Here is an 18,644-nt window from a genome sequence, read left to right on the forward strand (position 1 = left end):
CCCACGCACCGCGATGAAGAGTTGTCCCCACCTGCCGCAACTAGAGAAAGCCCTCGCACAGAAACGAAGACTCAACACAGTCATAAATAAATAAAAAAAGAACGTGAATTTCTTAAAAAAAAAAAAAAAAAAAAGACTACTTATTCCTTAGCTCTGCTTGGATGCCTACTTGGCAACTCAAACTTAACATGAGTAAAGCACTCCCTTTACAATGCAGTCTCAGCCATGAATGCCTGATTGGGATGAGTTGAGAAAAGAAGGAGGAATGAGAAAGTGAAGACAGTGAATAGAGAGAACTCTTTCAAGGAATTTTGATATAAAAAGGAGCAGAGGGGAAATCATTGCAGTAGTGAAGTCCTCAAGAAGACAAGGGTGGGAATTCCCTGGTGGTCCAATGGTTAGGACTCTGCATTCTCACTGCTGAGGGCCCGGCTTCGATCCCTGGATGGGGAACTAAAATCCCACAAGCTGTACGGTGCGGCCAAAAAAATAATAATAAAATAAAATAAATAAAAATAGAAGACAAGCGTGGGTGGAATGCAATGCACAAGTGAGGAGATTGGCTTTTGATGGAAACAAGAGTTTACAGGTACAACTTTTAGTCAGGAAGGCTCACTGAATTGAAGCTTTGATAACCCACTCTGCACCAAATGAATGACGATAATAGGTCAAACCTAAAGGGAGAAAACAATAAATATAAATCCAGGTTCAGAAATAAGACAAACAGCTCCTAGGTGGAAATAGAACAAAAATGTCAAAGCAAGTAGGCTGAAGCCACAAAGTTTATGGGAAATCCAGAAAGCACAGAGCCCTGGCCAGGATTTCAGCTCCTGAGGCATAGAGGACACTAAAACTGCTCCATGAGAAACTAGATTCAGCCTTATAGCCTGAAAACTCCTCTCTTCTCAGGAATGAGGCTGAAAAAATATTAAAACTCTAGGTAACTTCTACTAGGAGATGTGGCTTTTAGAAAGATATAGACCCAGGAAGAAGGGGGTACCCAGATACAATCCTACAATCAAAAATTGAGCCATCCTGCCTAATTGCTCTGTGATTGGATCTGCGGAATCCACAATATTACCTTAGGGCAGGAATTCCAAGTTACTACTATAATACTTGGCTTTTGGTCAAAGGTCTGCTGACAGAGAGAGGTGAGCTCGTGGTTGAAGGCATGGGGAGAGATAGAAAAATGTTAAAACCTTTCAAAGGCTTCAGTGTGAACCTGCAACCTCACATTCAAAACATGTGGATAGGTTTAATGCTGAGAAAGAAAGCCAACAAAATTAACAATTAGAATGTGAGTTGACTACAGATAAAATCAGTTTTATGTCTGGAGTAGTTTGATAAGATTTTAATATAAATAGGATTGAAACGATCAAAGAATTAAAGGCATAATTTTACCAAAAAGAACAAGAGATTATGGAATACAAATAAACAAAAATGAAACACAAAAGAGATGATCCAAATTTTGTATATAAAAAATACAGTCGTTGGAGTACAAATGTATTAGATTTGAATTCCAATACAGCCAAAGGGAAAATTAGTGACTTGCAAGACTGTAAAAAGGAATAGCCCAGAACACAGAAAAGAGAGCAAAGAGAGAGACATGGGTGTGGACAGGGTAAGATGGTGTATTTAGTCATGGGAGACCAGGCAGTTCTTTTTGTATTGCTTCTATTTTCTCAGTAAAATTAGAGATGAGATCATCAGCTGACATGGAGGAGGAGATGTTGAGTGTTAGAAGAGAAAGGAAAACAAGTGACAGTCCTTTTAGAGAGTGGGGAGTAAATTAAGGAGATATGGAAGGATTGCCAGGAAGTGCTGGTGGCCCTCTCCAGTCTATTAGGATTTAGACCCCCTAAAAAAAGTCTGTTGCCGATGGGACAGGTCCTGGGCAAGGGGCAAGAAGCAAATTGAGTGGAAAGACAAATGTTAGGAACACATTCAATTCATTGTGATTATTTACTTTCATAATTGAATGAAAAGGTGGATTCTGTCTATAAAAAGACAGATTTTCAAGTGAAAGTATAGAGAAAAGAGGAAACAGATAACCTATGAGGAAAGAAGAGCAAAGAGAGAGAAAAAAGAAAGCAGTAGAGGTATGTCAGTCATGTGTATTAGAATCAGGTATAGTGACACACTACTATGTGTAAAATAGATAACCAACAAGGACCTACTGTACAGCACAGGGAATTATACTCAATATTTTGTAATAACCTATAAAGGTGAAAGAATCTGAAAAAGAATATACATATATGTGAATAACTGTGCTGTACACCTGAAACTACAACACTTTAAATCAGTTATACTTCAATTAAAAAAAAAAGAAGTAGGTATAGTGAGTAGCCAATACTCAGAAAGTGGAAAGAATAATTTAGAAGACAGACTAAATTAGTTATTGGTGGGAGATTGAGAGGGAATCAAATAGCCACTCCTAGTACATTGATCTTCAAAAGTTTTTTTAGTGTATTTTAGAAAATTTTCATTAAAATAAATGGAAAGTTTATAATCTAGTCTTTTAGGGGTTAAATGTCTATCTGGAAAAGTCTGCCCTTGAAAGTCCATTTCTTGATGATAACAGTTATTTGAGGTAGGAGAAGTTTTCTCTTTCCTTTCCTTGTTTAGAAAATAATAATATATGCCATCAGAATCTGGCAATGTTCTAACCACTTGCAACATAGGGATCTATATATGTTCATTCATTCAGTCAACACATATTTGTTGCCTGTGTACTTACGCATATCACTGGTTTAACTACAAGGAAATGTCAAGGCATGTCAATTCTATCACCTGGATTCCATTCCAAGTTCCACTATTCAATACGTGGTAAACTGGGATTGGTTGAGTTGCTTAAACTCTTTGAGTCTCAGTTTCCCCTTCTATAAAATAAAAATGAGGATAATGCTACCTTCCCTCAGATAACATTACCCTCCCTCATCAGGTTCCTATGAGCATTAAATGATATAAGATATTTAAAGTGTTTAGACTAGTGCCTCATAAGTGCTCACTACAAGGTAGCTGTTATTCTACTAATTAAATTTAATTCTACTAATTAAAATTCCAAGGAGAATATTATACTGTCTTAGAAGTGATACTAAAGCTAAATATTTTAGAGTGAACATTGTACGTTTTATTACTTATCCAATGCACCTAGTATCTTGCTAGGTGCTCTGTGGATAGTCAGTAAATGATATCTACCATTATTACTAATAAAACTAGTACTTCGGATTTGATAGTACCTCACAATTCTCAAAATGCTGCCATAAGCATTACCTGGTTTGATGCTCACTGCACCTGGAAAAGTAGATATAGGACAAATATTATCTTCTCAGTTTAATAGATAAAGAAGCAGAGACATGGAGAAAAGCTAAGTGACTTAACCAAAATCACATGGCTTATAAACCGAAGATTCCAAACTAGAATACATGTATTTGTTACCATGGTTGTTAACAAGCATCATAGAGATTGAAAGCATTTATTAATGCAATTGTTGGTTATCTTAATAATTACGCTAATCATTTCCTCATCTTGATATAGAAATCATTTTCATTTACTTGTTCGTTATTAATATGTCTAAGGATATCCACAAACCACAAAGTAACTTCATTAGTTCATATCTGTATGAAGCATAGTTTTCCTTATACATTTACAGTGGGGGCCATTTCATTTTTTAATAGAACACATAGTTTTTTTTTTAAATTTTTATTTATTTGTTTATTTATTTATGGTTGTGTTGGGTCTTCGTTTCTGTGCGAGGGCTTTCTCTAGTTGCGGCGAGCGGGGGCCACTCTTCATCGCGGTGCGCGGGCCTCTCACTATCGCGGCCTCTCTTGTTGCGGAGCACAGGCTCCAGACGCACAGGCTCAGTAATTGTGACTTACGGGCCCAGTTGCTCCGCGGCATGTGAGATCTTCCCAGACCAGGGCTCGAACCCGTGTCCCCTCCATTGGCAGGCAGATTCTCAACCACTGCGCCACCAGGGAAGCCCAACACATAGTTCTTTTGGTCAGAGTTTAAAATTCACATTTCCAGCAGTCCCTTTCCAGTGAAAATGTAACTCTTGCTCTTGCCCCATATCTTTTTGGTCATTATCTTTCTCTTATCCTTTCCCTCTTCTGTTTCACACTGACGATCTGTGAGATTTGTGATGCTTGTTATTTTCGCCATATGGTACCATGTGAAAGTAAATTATTAGTATGTTTTTCTCCAATACTTGTATTATTTATTAAAGGTGGGAAGTTGCTGGCACTCCCTATGAAGCTATATATTAAGCACTTGCCTAGAGTTTGGCCTTGTTGTGATTTGACCTTTGTTAGTCTCCCTATACTTTTCTTTAAGAAGGAAGGTCCTTTCCTGCTTGGGAGGATGGATGAGGCCTTTGATGTACTGGTGGAGACATGTGTCAAGCTTTGGACCTACAGGAGCCTGGAAAGGGGCTGAATGGTTCTGCATAAGGACATGGGATGTCTCTTCTGGAATAGGCAGGAGGGATGGGAAGAAAATTGTGGGGACAGAAGCTGCCATGTGATGTGGGACTGAGGAAACACTGAAGTGTGTTATTTACAGTAAAGTCTCTTAGCTGCTCCTTGAAGATCTACATTTTTCTTCAAGACCCTTGGAGTTGAATTTGTACATTCTTCAGATGTGTCACTGTGGGTGCTATGAGCAGAGCAATGCTATATCTGGATTATACAATCGTAGCCACAACATTTATTTAATTAAATATACATTTGTATATAGCCCTGTTCTAGATGCTGTTTTAAGAAAAAACTTGTGTTTTGATGATAATGCAGACAAGTTCAGAACCTGCACACGGAAGGGTTCCTTTTGAAGACCTACTTAAACAGAGTCTGAACTAATTTTTAAAGATTATCTAGAAAACTACTAAAACTTTGTTAGTAGTCTTTAAAGCTAGATGAATGAGCTTCTCTGGGAAAATAACCAGTATTAATGTTGGTATATGTCACAGACTATGGGCTTTAGTTTAGAAATTTATTCAGAAAAACTCTTAATTTTTTCTGGAAATGAGATAGCAGCATTGTTCCAGCAATTTTCCTGAATTTTCTATGTGGTTGGCTTCACTACCCTGTTTGCTAGGAAAATTTGGCCTGTAGTTCTCCCAAGTTAGCAGAATCAGTGAAATTTAGTATAAAGCTGTCATTTTTTCCAGTTAACCAATTTTATTGTCAAGTGAGTGATTCTCTGCTGATTGGCTCCACCACAGATTTGATTTCCAGCTTCAGCTGGGTGTTCAGTGCTGTTAGGCAATCATTCCTGTGGCAGAGTCCATGGATGAGCTCTCCAAAACAGTTCCCAATCCCCGTCTCCCTTATCTTCATTTACAACTTGAGCTAGAAAACAAGAATCCCCTATTTCCCAGACTCCTTTGCCGCTAAGAGGTGGCCATATAGCATAGTTCTGGCCGAGGAGGTAAAGGGTTTCACTTTGCAAATAGAGAGGAAATAGCTCTTCAGGACAACTTTTTTTTTCCGTTTGCACCATTATTTGTCCCTTTTCCTTTTTTCCTGCATTGAACTTGTATGGCATACCTAGAAGTGCAGCAAGCCATCTTTTGACTACAGGGTAATAATCATGAGAAAGGAATCCGAGTTCCAAGGAGCGTCACTGAGCCACTACACCAACATTTGATGGACACGTTGTGTTTCATTGAATGAAATAAATACCACCACCACCCCCATCCCCACCCCCACCGTGGTCCATTTGGTCCATGTTAGGCTTCTGTTGATTGATTACACTTTGGACTAAAACACTCCTTAGACCCACTTGGCTCCTCCCTTTTTCAACAGAGGCAGTTCTGTTACTCGAGTGGATGCTTCTTGGTGGCCTCTCCAGCCATTCCACAAAGCTCTAATTTCTTTTCCAGAATCTACGTGGTTTATGGAAAGTCACTCCATTCCTGTATCTAGGGATGAAGCACTTCACCTAGGCTAAGCCAATTGATGCATTCCATATTCTAGCCATAATGTTTGGTTCACAGTTGATTATATGCCTTAAGATAGTCCAATCAGAATGAGTCTCAGGACTTTTAGTGGAAACTCTGAATCATGGTCCCTCTCTTTCTTCAGCAAATGTGGTGTACAGATGCAATGCCAGGAACTGCTGCAGTCATTTTGCTACCATGTGGCAAGGCAGCCTGAGTACACAGTTGGCATACTGAAGAGGACAGATCTTACACCCTCACAGAGAGCCAGCCTCCTGATGTGACTGAAGCTGAAGGCTGTCCAGTAATTCCTCTTTATCGTTTAATCATTTCAAGTAAGCTGAAGTCTTACTGATACACAGTTCTAGTTTGGCCTCTATCTCTTAGCAGAAAACTTCATGTGTAAGATATCTTCCATTTGTTCCTCCAGATTCACTCTACCCCTTTGCTCCCTGTTCTGTGCTTCATGAGGCTGAACTGTTTTGACCACATCAGTGGGTATCCTTGCCTCTGATTTCCAGTTGGATTTGGCTAACAGGAAGCGCCAGCAGGTTATCAGATGGAAGAAGGGAGTGGAGTAAAACCAAGGTATATATTTTCCTGGACCCCTCCTGGTGGGGTCACTGCAGGCTGGCTGTGTCCCTTGGCCAAAGGCCAGGGCTCCTGTCAAGTAGTCTCTCTGCACAGACTTTTCTCTTCTTTTTCTAATAACCACACCCTCCTCTTGCCCTTTAGTCCTACGTGTGGTGATGGGTCCTCACTGATGCAAACTAGAGAATTGCCCTATGTCTGTGGTTCCCCTACGCTCTGAGCACTTGTCTTTAAATAGTCCTCTTATTAGTCTTGCCTCATATCATCCAATTTGACCATGACATCTGTTTCCTGCTGAGGCCCTGACTGGTACACCTCATTCTCTACTCCACCAAGGAAAAAGAGGTCACACCTCTCCACATCTTCAGTCATCATGTGCAGTACACACACATACTTCAGCTCTGTGTTTTCGAGATCGCTGGGGAGGGTGCAACAAGTCTGTGCCTCTTTTCCTTCTCGTAAGCATGGCAATAATCATGCTTTTCCTGCATATCTTGCCAGGAATGTTGTAAGAATTAAGTCATGTAATGGATGTAAATGTACTTAGAAAAGCCGAGTGCTAGACGTCGACAAAGCATTGTTACCATTATTGCTACTACTATAGAGATAGGTCGACCCAAGTTCTAACTGTAGCCTACTGAAAGATGTTTGAACACTCTCTCTCTCTTTCTCTTTCTCTCTCTTTCTCTGAGTTTACGTGCTACTATCTAAACATATACTTGTGTTTCAGTGACAACTGCAGATACCTCTCATTCCTGGCCACGTACTCCAATCAACCATCATTTGGGTACAAATTGTACTTGTCCTTCACATCCTTTCCTCTATGGGTGGTTAGGTGACAGAAAGAGTATGAGCTTTGGAGCCTTCCAGATTTAGCTTCAGGTTTTGCTCTGTCACTTACTAGTTCTTGGTTACCAGGGAAATCACTTAGCATCTCTGAGTCTTAGTTTTCTGTCAATGAAATGATGATGATTGGAAAGATTGGATAAAATAATTTATATAAAGGGCCTGCACGGTTACTCTTACCTTTTCCTTACCTAGCTCCAGGAGGAGATGTTGAGCAATGGTGCAGCTCACATTTCCTGGACCTGGGACAGGCAGGCCGTGGCTTATCTTATGCAAGAGGGACAGAAAGTTAGAATGCCAAAAGATGGACTTTGCGCTGATGGTGGCAAAAGGCCTGGGAAATGACAGCAAGCTCAGGTCAGGGAGGGGACACTCTCTTTGATTGAAGCTTACTGGAAGCCACACACTGTGGGTGGGACTAACCGGCCACAGAAACCCTTCCCAGAAGTAATCCATGTGATTTGAGGACATTTTACTGATGAGATTAAGATGCTAAGATGCCATCATGAAGGAGTTGTCCTAAAGCACAATTAATGCCTAACCAGCTATAAACTTGGAAATTGTAATAGTCTATGGATGTCGATTGAAGTGGTGAGGGAAATAGTATGTATAGAGCATCTACATTGGGCCTGGCAGTTTATACACATTATCACACGGAAGCCTCATATTAACCCCATGCAGTGGACATTAAAACCCTTATTTGACTGATGGGGAACTTGACATTCCAATGGCACATAGCATGTAAGTAGCTCTGGATCAGCTTCTCAAACTCACAGGAGGCTGAAGTATATAATATATATAGTGGGTATGAATCTAAGGCCACAAACTTAGGTGCACAAGAAATGCATTAACTTTATTCTTACGTAACTCAGCTAAATTTATATTCTGAGTCACCACGCATCAGAATGGCAGAAACTTAATCTCTGCCAATTTGAAATCCTGCCTCTTCCCTTACAAGGCGTTTTACCTGAGTTCTGACTTCATCTGGCTTACTGAAATGTATTGGTTATATATATTCTATGGTTCCAAAGCATTGGTGGCAGCAGTTAGGGTAGGAGGAAATCTGGTCTTCACTGAGGGGGTCAGGGAGGAATCCCTTCCTCCCTGATTGGTCCATGCAGGTTGTCATGGAGACATCTTTTGTTCTCATCTCTGCAACCCTTCAAATCTAGTCAGTTCCTCTCAATTATTCCTTTGCCTCCCTTGGATGTATGAGACTCATTCTGTTGCTGCCCCGTAATGATGGTGTAGACTTTGAGGCTATCTGCCTACACAGATCACAGAGCTATCTCTCCTCCGATATTATGCTACCTCCCCAGGATTCTACCCAGTTTTATGGGCACAGGTCTCTTCCGCTATTGGATTCCATAATCCCATCTGGGGGTTTGGCCCTGGCTTAAATCCTAGTGCTGCAACTGGAGAGCAGCCCACAGACCCCCTATCTCAGGTCACACTGCTGTCAAACTCATCACTTCCCCTTTAATTCTTTTCTTTCACCAGATGTAGTGAATCCTTTTGTAGTGGTAAGAAAGGTGGTCAGGGAAGGCCTGCTCTTACAGCTCTCAAACCTTGCCATGATCCATTTTTTAAAAATTCTAAGGAGCTAGCTTTTGAAGCACAAAGCTAAAAGAGTTTCTATTTTTTTCCTGTTTTCTGCTGTCACGTACCTTCCCTGAGCCAATGAATACCTAATGGTTTAGTTGTCTTTTTTTTTTTGGCCACGCTGCTTAGCTTGCAGGATCTTTGTTCCCCGACCAGGGATCAAACCCCGGCTCACGGCAGTGAAAGCGCTGAGTCTTAACCACTGGACTGCTCTCTTAATAGCTGTCCTAATAGAAGGAAATGCTAGGAAACAGATGAAAACTCTTTCAAAACTATTCTCTTGTCTCTGTACAAATGACTTTATTTTTTAATTTATTTAAATACAATAAGAAATATAACTGCAACGTGGACCAGAATCACACGTTAGTCTTCCCTCCCTCTGCTGACTGGGACATATTTTCTCTGTGGGCAAGACACATGGCAAGCCAAACGATCATTAGAAACTTTCTGTCAGAGCAATTAGAGACAAGTGGAAGATGTTGCCTCACTGTGATGCGCTGAAATGCCTTCCAGAACTCCTCGGGAAAGACCTGAATGGGACACAGACTTACACTGACCTTGGGAGCTGTCCCCTGAGTGGGGCTAAATTCTTGATTTCCAACTCACATTTTCCTTGGCTCCACCAAGCCCATCTCTCTTTCAGTTTTCCCATCACCATTTCCTTACCTCTCATGTTGGCCCTCAGATCTCTCCAGGCAGGGCACAGTGGAGCTGTTTGGGCCTTAATGTTCTGAAAGTTGTACGTCTGTTCCATGCCTACTAATGAGACACTGCATCCAAGGTAGCTTGGTTGAGCTCGAGTATGCCCCAAACACCTGAGCCTTGCAATTCTGGGCAACCTCATGCATTCCCGTTTTGTTTTGAAATGAAAATACATGCACGTGATTAAAACACACACACATGCTCACGCACATGGAGAAAGAGAAAAGAGTATACAGCATAAAAGTCTACTCTTCACCTTTGATCTCCCCCCTCAACTTCAACTTAGTACTTCCAATCCCATTTCTCAGAAACAATCATTCTTTTTTGTTTGTTTTTGTTTTTTAAATTTTTTTATTGAAGTAGAGTTGATTTACAATGTTGTGCCAGTCTCTGCTGTACAGCAAAGTGACTCAGACACATAGAGACATTCTTTTTTTTTTTTTTTAGATATAACCCACAGAAACAAAGCTTTTTAGTGCCCTTAGTAATTTTTTTTTGATTTTTAAATTAATTTTATTATTTATTTGGCTGTGTTGGGTCTTCGTTTCTGTTCGAGGGCTTTCTCCAGTTGCGGCAAGTGGGGGCCACTCTTCATCGCAGTGCGCGGGCCTCTCACTATCGCGGCCTCTGTTCTTGCGGAGCACAGGCTCCAGACGCGCAGGCTCAGTAGTTGTGGCTCACGGGCCCAGCTGCTCCGCGGCATGTGGGATCTTCCCAGACCCGGGCTCGAACCCGTGTCCCCTGCATTGGCAGGCAGACTCTCAACCACTGCGCCACCAGGGAAGCCCAACATTCTTTTTTTATATTCTTTTCCATTATGGTTTATCACAGGAGATTGAATATAGTTCCCTGTGCTATGCAGTAGGACCTTGTTGTTTATCCATTCTATATGTAATAGTTTGCATCAACCCCAAACTCCCAGCCCATCCCTCTCCCTCCCCCATTCCTTGGCAACCACAAGTCTGTTCTCTATGTCTATGAGTCTGTTTCTGTTTTGTAGATAGGTTCATTTGTGTCATATTTCAGATTCCACATATAAGTGATATCATATGGTGTTTGTCTTTCTCTTTCTGACTTACTTCACTTCGTATGATAATCTCTAGTTGTATCCATGTTGCTGCAAATGGCATTATTTCATTCTTATTTATGGCTGAGTAGTATTCCATTGTATATATGTACCACATCATCTTTACCCATTCCTCTGTCGATGGACATTTAAGTTGTTTCCATGCTTTGGCTACTGTGAACAGTGCTGCTATGAACATAGGGGTGCATGTATCTTTTTGAAATATAGTTTTGTCCAGGTATATTCCCAGGAGTGGGATTGCTGGATCATATGGTAATTCTATTTTTAGTTTTTTAAGAAACCTCCATACTGTTTTCCATAGTGGCTGTACAAACTTACATTCCCACCAACAGTGTAGGAGGGTCCCCTTTTCTCCACATCCTCTCCAGCATTTGTTACTTGTAGATTTTTTAATAAGGCCATTCTGACCAGTGTGAGGTCATTGTAGTTTTGAGTTGCATTTCTCTAATAATTAGTGATATTGAGCACCTTTTCATGTGTCTACTGGCCACCTGTATGTCTTCTTTGGAGAAATGTCTATTAAGGTCTTCTGCTCATTTTTTGATTGGGTTATTTGTTTTTTTGTTGTTGAGTTGTTTTTATATTTTGGAGATTAATCCCTTGTCTGTTGCATCATTTGCGAATATTTTCTCCCATTCTGTAGGTTGTCTTTTCATTTTTTAAAATGGTTTCGTTTGCTGTGCAAAAGCTTGTAAGTTTGATTAGGTCTTATTTGTTTATTTTTGTTTTTATTTCTACTGCCTTGGGAGAGTGACCTAAGAAAACATTGGTATGATTTATGTCAGAGAATATTTTACCTATGCACAAAGGCAATCATTTTTACCAGTTTCTTGTGAATCTTTCTAGAGACATTTATATTACACATACACTCTACAAATTGTTATATATTCTCTCCATTGCTCTGCCCCCTACCTTTTTCATTTCACAGTGTATCTACCCATTATGTTTTTTTTTCATTTTTGTAAATTTTCTTTTTTTTAAAAATTTTTATTGGAGTATAGTTGCTTTACAATGTTGTGTTAGCTTCTACCACATAGCAAAGTGAACCAGCCATATGTATACATATATACCCTCTTTTTTGTTTCCTTCCCATTTAGGTCACCACAGAGCATTGAGTAGAGTTTCCTGTGCTATACAGTAGGTTCTCATTAGTTATCTATTTTATACGTGGTATCAATAGTGTATATATGTCAATTCCAATATCCCGATTCATCCCACCCCTCTTTCCCCCTTGATATCCATACATTTGTTCTCTACGTCTGTCTCTATTTCTGCTTTGTAAATAAGATTGTCTCTACCAATTTTTTCAGATGCTACATTTCTGTGTTAATATACTATATTTGTTTTTCTCTTTCTGGCTTACTTCACTCTGTATTACAGTCTCTAGGTCCATCCATGTCTCTACAAACGAGCCAGTTTCATTCCTTTTTATGGCTAAGTAATATTCCATCGTATATATGTAAAACATCTTTATCCATTCGTCTGTTGATGGGTATTTAGGTTGCTTCCATGACCTGGCTATTGTAAATAGTGCTGCAGGGAACACTGGGGTACATGTGTCTTTTTGAATTATGGTTTTCTCTGGGTATATGCCCAGTAGTGGGGTTGCTGGGTCACATGGTAGTTCTATTTTTAGTTTTTTAAGGAACCTCCATACTGTTCTCCATAGTGGCTGTATCAATTTACATTTCCACCAACAGCAAGAGGGTTCCCCTTTCTCCACACCCTTTCCAACATTTATTGTTTGTAGATTTTGTGATGATGGCCATTCTGATGGGTGTGAGGTGATATCTCATTGTGGTTTTGATTTGTATTTCTCTAATAATTAGTGATGCTGAGCATCTTTTCGTGTGTTTGTTGGCTATCTGTACGTCTTCTTTGAAGAACTGTCTATTTAGGTCTTCTGCCAATTTTGGATTGGGTTGTTTGTTTTTTTGATATTGAGCTTCATGAGCTATTTGTATATCTTGGAGATTAATCCTTTGTCAGTTGCTTCATTTGCAAATATTTTCTCCTATTCTGAGGGTTGTCTGAATGGAATCCAAATTGGCAAAGAAGAAGTAAAACTATCACTGTTTATAGATGACATGATGCTATACATAGAAGATCCTGAAGATGCCACCAGAAAACTACTAGAGCTAATCGATGAATTTGGTAAAGTTGCAGGATACAAAATTAATACACAGAAATCTCTTGCATTCCTATACACTAACAATGAAAGATCAGAAAGAGAAATTAAGGAAACAATCCCATTTACCATTGCACAAAAAGAATAAAATACCTAGGAATAAACCTACCTAAGGAGGCAAAAGACCTGTACACAGAAAACTATAAGATACTGATGAAAGAAATCAAAGACACAAACAGGTGGAGAGATATACCATGTACTTTGACTGGAAGAATCATTATTGTGAAAATGACTATACTACCCAAAGCAATCTATGGATTCAATGCAATCCCTATCAAATTACCAGTGGCATTTTTCACAGAACTAGAACAAAAATTTTTACAATTAGTATGGAAACACAAAAGATCTCCAATAGCAAAAGCAATCTTGAGAAAAAAAAATGGAGCTGGAGGAATCAGGCTCCCGGACTTCAGACTATACTACAAAGCTACAGTAATCAAGACAGTATGGTACTGGCACAAAAACAGAAATATAGATCAATGGAACAAGATAGAAAGCCCAGAGATAAATCCATTCACCTATGGTCACCTAATCTATGACAAAGGAGGCCAGAATATACAGTAGAGCAAAGACAGCCTTTTCAATAAGTGGTGCTGGGAAAACTGGACAGCTACATGTAAAAGAATGAAATTAGAACACACCCTAACACCATACACAAAAATAAACTCAAAATGGATTAAAGACCTAAATGTAAGGCCAGACACTATAAAACTCTTAGAGGAAAACATAGGAAGAACATTCTATGACATAAATTGCAGCAAGATCTTTTTTGACCCACCTCCTAAAGTAATGAGAACAAAAACAAAAATAAACAAATGGGACCTAGTGAAACGTAAAAGCTTTTGCACAGCAAAGGAAACCATACCCATTATGTTTTGAGTGTCTCACTCTCAATCCTTGTGTTCAGACCACTCCACCATTGCTACACATCTAATTGTTGCTCCTAACTTTCTCTTTACCCTCCATTCATCATTACATCCATCTTCAGACGAAGTTACCTTCCTTCCTATTTGAAGTCACCATTGTCTGAGGACAAACCATTTGATACATACCATTAACAAATCACCTGAAAAAAGTCCCAGTAAACTGAACAATGCCACAAACATGTGACTATTTGTAAAGTGTTTTCTTAATGATGAGCAGAGTATAAAGGCACTCATATCTCTTGAAAAGATAGAGACCTATATTTGTCCCATGTTTTTACTTCTGTACCTGTAATCTATGACCAGGTATAGCACACTGAAATAACATCTATTAATGTGCTATGACTACAAATTAGACTATTCCAAGCTCTGGAAATGAATGTTTAAGTGGCTTATACCTTATGTTTAAATTGTTTCTACTCTAATAATATGAATTGTTTGTAAACTCACACATCAGGATGCAAGCCCTTGTTAAAAAGAGACATTTATTTTAAAATTTACTTACTTATTTATTTTTGGCTGCGTTGGGTAGGGCTTTCTCTAGTTGTGGTGAGTGGGGGCTACTCTTCATTGTGGTGTGTGGGCTTCTCATTGTGGTGGCTTCTCTTGAGCACGGGCTCTAGGCACACGGGCTTCAGTAGTTGTGGTATGTGGGCTCAGTTGTTGTGGCTCGTGGGTTCTACAGCACAGCCTCAGTAGTTGTGGTGCACGGACTTAGTTGCTCCACAGCATGTGGGATCTTCCCGGAGCAGGGATCGAACCCGTGTCCCCTGCATTGGCAGGCAGATTCTCATCCACTGTGCCACCATGGAAGTCCCAAGAAACATTTCTTTTTAAGAAATATCGTGGACTACACTTTATGGCATAGAAAGAAGGAGATCTAATTGTCCGGAAATAACCTTCAAATACCTGATTTCTCATGCTAGAGATGCTGTGGGACAAGGGTGGTCCTTGGGGGAGGGTGGTCTGGAATGGTCACCACACCTCCCTGCTGGCCAAGAGAACCCACTGCTGTGTGGGCCCTTGGCATCTCCCTAGCAGTTGGTGAAAAAGCCAGGCTTTAAGGATTTTGTGCTGCTTCTGAAAATCTATGCAGATTTTGCATGAGAAAGCCTTATTCTTGAGAGCTTTATATTAAGATTTGATTTTATTATTACTTCTTCCTTCATGTCCTGCTCGATGCTCTATTTCACTCTAAACTTGGCCTTTGGAGCCAGACAGACCTGGATTTAGATACCAGGTCTGCCACTGATAACTGTATAACTGTATAACCTTGGACATGTCACTCAACCTTTCTGAGGCTTGGTTTGAACATCCACGATGATGGGATTAATGATATTGACCTCATAGGAATTGTGTGAGCACTGAATGAGATAATGTACATACAATTATCAATAGATAGTACATACTCAATATTTGGTAGTTCTTCATTCAACACATATTCATTCAGAGCATAATATGTGTCAGAAATATAGTTCAGGAAGAAGCTGAACCTTGAAATATAAATAAGAATTAGTTAATGAAGGTGGATAAGAGGGCCCCGGGAGCAAGGGGAAAAGTATTCTTCCAAACAGAGGGAACAGTGTGTACAAAATTACAGAACAAGAGTGAGTATTGTGTTCTAGAAATGGAAAGAGGACTAGCATGCCTGAACCAAGAAATGCAAGACAAGAAATGGCCAGGGGTGAAGCTGGAGATCATCATACAGGGGATTATAGCTCAGGCTAAGATATTTCTATTGTATATTAAAAGCAGTAGCTAACCATTATTAAGCCTATTCTTAAAGGGGAGAAAGAGATCCAAAGAAGGTAAATATTTTCCTAGTACAAAATAGCTAGTGAGTGGCAGAGCACTAAAGGGTTTTAAGTAAAAAGTGTCATGATCAGATTTTGCTTAGAAATACCATGAAGGCTGCAGAATGGAGCCTATGTGTGCGGGAGGGGTGTGGTGGTGGGTAGGAAGGCTGAGAGGCAAGGGGGCTATGGAGTAATTTCTGTGAAAGAAAATGAGATGAGACACTAGGAATTAGAGGACCAGGAAGAATCATAGTGTGCCTTCCTCTCCGAGGAGATTGTTGATCCTGGATCCCTCACTGGTGACACATCCATCAATGTCCCAGGCTTTAGAGACTTGCTTGTGGACTGATGGATTCAGAGCATGGGCAGGGGGGGAGAATGACAAGGTGAGGAGAGGGAAAGACAAAGCCATAGACACCCTGTGGCAGGTCGAGCAGGAGGTGGTGAAGAGGTGAATGCAACGTCAAATCCCAAACATGTAACCATCTTCCCCAGTGAATGGGGGATGGGTAAGCTAATTCCAGGTGTCTGTGTACTTGTTTAACCTAAAGTCATGGAAAAGGAAAGTCAACTCTCCTGTCCATACAGAGGCCAAGGAGAGACCATTTAGTCTAGCCTCCCTGAGTCAATGACTTGGGGGGTTGTATTTTTGTGTGTATTTGATCTTGGCCTTATTTCATTGCTCTCAATTTTCTTATCTCCACAATGTCTATTGAGTGCCTGTGTGTGCCAGGTATTTTACTTGTGTCTATTCATTCTCACAACAACACTGTAAGGAAGACATTATCTCCCTTTTACAGATAAGGAAAATGTTTGGAGAGATTAGATGGTTTTGATATGTATAATTATACAAGAAGAAGTTGTATTATTGTATTGGGTTTGGAGAAGACATTCCTAAGCAAAATTAAAGCCCACACGCTTTTAGGAAAATAATTACAGATTACTCTCCATAAAAAAAGTCTAATTCCTGAAATTTGAAAGACACCAAAAGACAAATTAAAAGGCAAGTGACAGGCTGAGAGAAATCATCTGCTCATATGTATCAAGCAACATATCAACGTACAAAGAGCACTCACAAATCAATAAGAAAAATTGCAAATAACTCAAGGGGAAAAAAATGGGCAAAAAATATAAACAGACAGTTCACAGAAACGGAGCTATAAATGGTCAAAAAAACATGAAAGATGTCCAACATAACTAGTAGTCAGGGAAAAATCTTATTGTTAATATTAAAAAAGGTTGAAATGTTTTAAATTTAGATAATCACATTTTTAATTTCCAAGAACAGCCAATAGGCAGCTTTTTCACAGCCGCCTATTCTGTTTCAATGGTTACAATATTCTCTTAATTTCTCTTAAGATAATGATGATTTGCTTTTAAAATTGTCTCTCAAAAAAAATCATCTTCCATTTTCTGTATTAACTATTTTCTCAGAGGTTAATCCAGAGAAATGAAATAATATAACAAAATTGAACAATTTGGTTTTCTTCCAGTGTTTGGCAGGTTTTCATTGTCTGTTTATAATGTTTGTAAAACAGATCTAGACTGGCTGATGTGTATTTGAAGATATTTGCTCTCCTGGCAGTGAAGGCGGATTTCTATTCCTATTACAGGGGCCAGCTATGGTGACTAGAGGCGTGGGCCAGGGGAACTGTCTTCTGCATGTGGGGTTCCTTGTCCTTCAAGCTACTTGTCAGATATTAGGGCTCTTGACTGTCTTCTCTAATCCCAGTGCCCACAGTGGGAGTCTTACTCATCAAAACTCTAATTTTATTTGGCTATTTAATAATGTTTTGTGGCTTTCCCAGGGGCTGAGGCCAAGTCAGTGGCTCTGGGACTTGCAAGTTGATGATGCAGGTGTTCCCCAGATCCTTCATTACATGACAACCTCTCAGACTCAGTTTCCTACCAACCCCAGCTACTTCTGATCAGGGCTTATTCCCATCCTCTCGTGGAAAAATTTCCTTGAAAATCTCTTCTTTCACCTATATGGGATTTCTGGTTCCTTGGCTCCCTAAGTTTTCTCCTACCTGGATTAAATTTTCTAGAAATTCCATACTCTTCTGGTCTGTTGGTGTCTTTCCTGTTATGGATTTATTTGTATGGCTGTATTTCTTTCATCATTTCACTAGGACTTGGGGAGGGAAGAGGGGTAAATGTGTGAGTTTAGTTAGCCGTCTTAAACTGAGAGTCCAAGTAAGTATTTGGGTCCGTTTGTGGTAAGTCCTTTGAACGAGAAATACAATATGGTGTGGAGGTATACACCGGAGAGACCTAACCTAGTCTAGAGGGTTTAGGGAAAAGCCTTCCCTAGAGATACATTTTAAAAGGTAGACCTAAGGTTGAAGTTTGATTTTACGTAGAAGCAGAGAAATGTGCTAGATGGTCTTGAGAGATTTCCCTTGTATTTATGATTTGCCAAATTTGTGCTCATAGTTGAGAATTTTTTTAATGAAGTAAAAATGAAAGAAAATAATAAATTCCTTTTCAAAACAGGGAGACTCAAAAATCTGAAATTGCAATGGGCTGAGCTCAGCGTTTCAGCTGGCACCTCTGTCATCACCTCATCGGACTTGCTCGCTTAGACCTAAATGAGCTTCTCAGAAAGTCAGAGCTTTTACTGGAAGCTGGAAGACTTATCAAGGGGTTCCCTTCTTGTGGAGAAGGAAAGCTCACCTCTTGCCTCAGCAATTATTTTCTCCTTTATTTAACTCTCTAGTTTTATGGGGGGAAAAAGCCATTAGAGAAACTGTTAAGGCAAAATTTTTTAAAAATACCAAAAAAATTACAAAAACCAGCTGATCTTTCCTTATGGAATTTAGAGTTACTAGAAATGATGTTGCCTTTTTAGTTATAATTGGTAATTATTTCACTACCATGATCATACTTTGACCTTCAGCATTAGGATCAAAGCTATTACTACCCATATAATACTGCTAACAGGATAAACTAATGGTTAAATTATAGT

The sequence above is a fragment of the Balaenoptera acutorostrata genome, chromosome 5 (assembly GCF_949987535.1).
Source record: "Balaenoptera acutorostrata chromosome 5, mBalAcu1.1, whole genome shotgun sequence".
In the NCBI taxonomy this organism is placed as follows: domain Eukaryota; kingdom Metazoa; phylum Chordata; class Mammalia; order Artiodactyla; family Balaenopteridae; genus Balaenoptera; species Balaenoptera acutorostrata.